We start from the raw sequence: 6000 nt of genomic DNA, 5'->3' as shown, positions 1-6000 counted from the left end.
AAACGATCGCGGCTGGATCACCACTCAGACCAGCATAGATGTTGCTTCAATCTCGTTGCAAACTGTGAGAGCGAACAAAACGTCCGCCACTCTGTTAAGGATTAGGACATCGCCAACACGGAAACACCTGGCGTCTACGTGACTTCGTACTGTCACCAGCTTGATACACAATTTTTTACACATAAACGATATTAAAACTCTGAACGTGCCATTAGCTGCTTCCTAAAACTTCACTTAGTTTTACGTGCAGAAGTTCGTCAAAAGTACTTCAAAGTGCCTCTTCTTGAAATCAACGAAAACTTCAAACAACGAACATTAAAAAAACAATGTGAACAACGTCAATTTACAGTCCACAAAATTAACTCAGCGAAACAACTGTGAAATAGTCAATTACTCAACGGCAATACGGCAAACTTTCCTTGCTCTTTGCAGTATACAGCTCAGTGTCAACACGACCGTTCGTAATTAGGTTTCAATCGAAACAAAATTTCCACTGAGGTAGCGAACAACTGCAGGAGACATGGCTCCCTCATTGCCCTATTGATGGCTCAGACAGACAATTCGCAACGTAAAAGATGAGATAAGTTGCAATATCTGCTTGGAAGGGACTTCCCGGACCCGAAAACATAAATTTCAAAACTCGAAGTCGCCCATTAGGTGAAAATCATTCAGATTACATAATCGCAATGACAAGAAAACATCAGATGAGTCTTAATCACTACAGGAAATAAAAAGATGATCACACAGTTTCCAAAAATATTACAGGGTGTTGCCACGTCCCAGGGTAGTATCAAGGAGAATATGTTTCCACAGCGGAATTGCTTCTTGAGTATCTCGTACTTGCATTTCGAAGACACGCACCAGGTAGAAACCGAGTTGTCTATAAATAGGGGTCAGAGCTAAAAAGTAGTTACGAATAATATTCATATTCACCCATCACAACACGAGCAACATAAATCAAGAACAGAGGGAGTAACTTGGGTGGCCTTCCTCTTCAATAGCTGTCATAATTATTCTTGTTTTCTGTCTTAAGGATGTTGTTGTTGTGGCCTTCAGTCCGAAGACTGGTTTGTACAGCTGTCCATGCTACTCCGTCCTGTGCAAGCCTCATCGTCTCCGAATAACAACTGCAACCTACATACTTCTGAATCTGCTAACGGTATTCATCTCGTGGTCTTCCTCTACGATTTTTACCCCGCACGTTTCCCTCCAGTACTAAATTGGTGGTCCCTTGATGTCTCAGAATGTGTCCTATCAACCGACCCCTTCATTTAATCAAACTGAGCAACAAACTTCTTTTCTCCCCAGTTCTGTTCAGTACCTCAACATTAGTTACTCTATCTACTCTTTTAATCTTCAGCATTCTTCTGTAGCACAAAATCTCAAAAGCTTCTATTCTTTTCTTGTCTGAATTGTTTATTGTCAATGTTTTATTTCCTTGCGTGGCTAAACTCTGCCTTCAGAAAGGACTCCCTAACATTTAAATGCCGAGCCCAGTGGCGCTGTGGTTAGCACGCTGGACTCGCATTCGAGAGGACGATGGTTCAAATCCGCATCCGATCGTGAGTAAAGTTTTCTGTGACTTCCATAAATCGCTTCAGGCAAATGCCTGGATGGTTCCTTTGAAGGGCACGATCGACTTCCTTCCCTAATACGGAGAGACCGATGACTTTGCTGTTTGGTCCCCACCCCCAAACCAACCAACCAACCACCCAACACTTAAATATATTTTCGGTATTAACAAATTTCTCATCTTATCATTCCCAGTCTATATTATATATCCTGTCTACTTCGGCCATCAGCAGTTATTTTGCTGCCCAAACAGCCAAACTCATATGTAACTTTAAGTGTCTCGTTTCCTAATCAAATTCCCTCAGCATCACCTGTTTTAATTCTACTACATTCAGTTATCCTTGTTTGGCTTTTGTTGATAGTTATCTTATATCCTTCCTTCAAGACTTCCGTTCCGTTCAACTGCTCTTCCAAGTCCTTTGCTGTCTGACAGAATTACAATGTCATCGGTCAGCTTCTTTTCTTCTCCCTGAGCTTTAATTCCTACTCCAGATTTTTCTTTGGTTTCCTTTACTGTTTGTTCTTTGTACAGATTGAATAACCTCGGGTTAGGCTACGACCCTGTCTCACTCCATTCTCAACCACTGCTTCCCTTTCATGCCCCGCAACTCTTATAACTACCATCTGGTTTCTGTACAAGTTGTAAACAGCCTTTCGCCCACCTGCTACCATCAAAATTTCAAAGACAGTATTCCAGTCGCATTTTCAAAAGCTTTAAGTCTAAAAATACTATGAACGTAGGTTTGCCTTTCCTTAACCTCTCTTCCAAGCGAAATCGTAGTGTCATTATCACCTCGTGGGTCCCTACATTCATTCAGAATACAAATTGATCTTTTCCGAGTTCACCTTCTACCAGTTTTGCCATTATTCTGCAAAGAATTCGTGTCAGTATTTTGCAGTACTGACTTATTAATCCGATAGTGTCCGGCTTTGGTGGCTGAGTGGTCAGCGCGACGGAATGTCATACCTAACGGCCCGGGTTCGATTCCCGGTTGGGTCAGGGTATTCTCCGCTTAGGGAATGGACGTTGTGTTGTCCTTATCATCATCATTTCATCCCCATCGACACGCAAATCGCTGAAGTGGCGTCAACTCGAAAGATTTGCACCAGGCGAACGGTCTACCCGACGGGAGGCCTTAGCCACACGACATTTTTTTCAATCCGATAGTTTGGTAATATTCACACCTGTCACCACCTACTTTCTTTGCAACTGAAATTATTACGTTTTTCTTGAAGGCTGAGGGTATTTCGCCTGTCGTCTTAGGCACACCACAAACAATTTTAAGACGTTCTTCTCGTCCAGCGAAGCCAAGTGAAGAACGATGGCCTCCGCCGTTGTTCAGAACCTCATTTAAACATGTTCTCTTACTACCAACTAGAATGAGGCTAGATTAGATTACACCATGCAAAAACGGATGCTGCAGCAAATAAAAACTTACACTCGAAATTTAGTTTTCGTGTAATTATTGAAAAATAAGGGATAAAATACTCATTCTCGCTTTGCAAACCGATGGCTTGTAGAGATTTCTTTGGTACTACACAGTTCTCTGTTTGTTTCCCTGCTATACATGTTTCTAAAATTAACGGGAAAAAACCATGTTAGTTTTAGGTGCAAATACAATATTGTATGGTGGTCGCTAATTATTACACTAAAATGCCGATTTCGGATCAAGTAGGAGCCGTTGTAAATGTTCACAGTCGATTGTCAATATTTTATTTGTGGGTATTAATGTAAGGAAATGATAAATAACTTAAGCTTCTCATTTCAGAAATTAGAAAATTCGCTTCTCTATTGTCCGTCCTAAGAGATATCCTGGTAAAACAATGGCAAGGATACGAAATATACCAGGAGCCAGGGAATACCATGCATCGTTTACCCCAGTCGGACAGTCGGGGTAGTATTCGTTTGATCTGTAGCCTTTTCTTATACTGAACTGCAAAGGTTTACTGTCTGCTACGCAGTAAAACAACCAAATAGAAACAGTGCTACCGATGTGCTGCCGACTTCCAGGTTTCGCTACTGCACTTTGGAGGAAACAACAACTACTACTGGACCGTTGTTAGGAGTTAATAGAAGATGAATTTTATGCAAAAACGGTTTAACAAAAGGGGCACTTGTTCTATCATAAAACGAGGAAAGGAAATAGTCATGTATCAGCGTCAAGACCGGGGATAACAACATTCTTCGTGATGTGCGCTTTGCATGCGATGACGTGGAACCTGTAAACGGATTTACTAACTATTCCGCGATTTTATTTTGCACACAACATTTTTAGCCTGTCGCTGCTGACACATTCTTCTCTACATCCCTGTCATCAAAGTTTCATTAAAGGGAAACCTCAAAAACACTTGAGATGCCACAGTTCGCATATACTAGTCAGACATTTCTGACACATTATGATGAATCGATGCTTACATTATATGAAGTTCCATGAATTAGATGATGGGCTACAAACTATTGACAACAGCTAGTATTTCAAGTTTCTGTCACCTTAACAAACCAGATCTAGCAGATGGACGTTCAGTGGGTCGCTAAAGATCTGATAACAACACGAGTAAGTTCAGAGATGGATGAGACACAATCCTTAAGCATATGGTGTTTGCTGGTAATAACATGATTTTATGTCCATGTGGAACCATGTCTCAGTGTCGTCCAGGTAGATGTGCTGAGATCGATACAATTTTTTCTTGTTGTTGCTGACTGTCAAACGTTTCAGTAAAACGAAAGGTAGACCAGTGCTAACAACAACCATCCGTTGGCGGTACAGACTAATGGCCACCGCTACCTGCAACTAAAAAGTTTATTTTTGGTATGGATACTGTTAGAGCTGGCACGTATTTCTGCATGATGTCATGATGGCTGATACGGTAATGTACTAAAAACGCATGTATAAAGGAAATTGTCAAGAATCATATTGAATCCACCTTATATTTGTCTTACATATAATTTAATATTTTAGTTTCCACATCTACCGTAAATATTACAAGTAGTGGAGATTACAACTGAATTATATCACCCATTTCGAGGAAACCAACGACGAGGCAGCATGCCAAACATTTGTCACCCTCCTACACATGACAAAGCCGGTGAGCAGACACTGTCATGTGGGCTGTAAGAAAATGGCTGGACTCTGTGGCCTCTAACGATTCGCAACAGAAGGTGTAAAGCAGGATCCCTCTTGTCTGTGCCACCATCGGATATTTGTTGTTAGTACTGGTCTAGCTGGGTAGCAGCGTTCATTTTACTTGCACGTTCGATAGTCAGGAACAAATAGAAAAAAAACATTTCGATCTCAGCACAACTATCTGGATTACACTGAGACAACATGATTCGCATATAGACATAAATCATGTTATTACCAGCAAATATCATAAGTTTGTGGATTTTGTCTCATCCATCTCTGAACATACTCGTATTGTTACCGGATATTTAGCGACCCACTGGACGTCCATCTCCTAGATCTGGTTTGTCAAGGTGACAGATACTTGAAATACTAGCTGTTGTCAATGGTTTGAAGCCTATTATTTAATTCATGGAACTTCATATAATGTAACCATCGATTCATCATAATGTGTCAGAAACGTCTGACTAGTATATGCGAACTGTGGCATCTCAAGTGTTTTTGATGTTTCCCTTTACTGAAACTATGATGACAGGGATGTAGAGAACAATGTGTTCGCAGTGACGAGCTAACAATGCTGTGTGAAAAATAAAGTAGCGGATCAGTTAGTAAATCCGTTTACAATCTCCGCGCTGTTGCATACCAGGCGCACATCATGAAGAATGTTGTTATACCTGGTTGTGATGCTCATACGTGACTATTTTCTTTCCTCGTTTTATGGTGGATAAGTGCCCCTTTTGTTAAGCCGTCTTTGAATAAAATTCATCTTTTTTAACTTCTAAATGCGGTACAGTTGGTATTTCACTTGTTATTTCCTTGAAGGTGCAGTAGCGAAACCTGGGAGTCGGCAGTATGTTGGTAGTACTGTTTCTATTTGCTTGTTATGCTATGTAACAGACAGTAAACCTTTGCAATTCATTATAAGAAAAGGTGACGGGTCACACGAATTCTGTTCCCGACTGCACATCCTGTATTGGCTCCGACTGGGGAAAACGATGCACGATATTTCCTGGTTCCTAGTGTATTTTCTATCTTTATCATTGCGTTACCAGAATATCTCTTAGGACTATCACTGTACTTCGTGATTCGGTGAGCCGGCAAGTCTGTGGATGGTTTTTACTCGGTTTTCCATCTGCCTCGGCGAATGCGGGCTGCTTCCCCTTATTCCACCTCAGTTACACTATATCGGCGATTGCTGCCCAAACAAGTTCTCCACGTACGCGTACACCACCATTACTCTACCACGCCAACATAGGGGTTACACTCGTCCTTTGTGAGACGTTCCCTGGGGGGTCCACCGGGGGTC

Source organism: Schistocerca americana, chromosome 2 (genome assembly GCF_021461395.2).
Source record: "Schistocerca americana isolate TAMUIC-IGC-003095 chromosome 2, iqSchAmer2.1, whole genome shotgun sequence".
Lineage (NCBI taxonomy): Eukaryota > Metazoa > Arthropoda > Insecta > Orthoptera > Acrididae > Schistocerca > Schistocerca americana.
The sequence above is the reverse complement of the archived record's forward strand: the minus strand, read 5'-3'. Positions refer to the sequence as shown.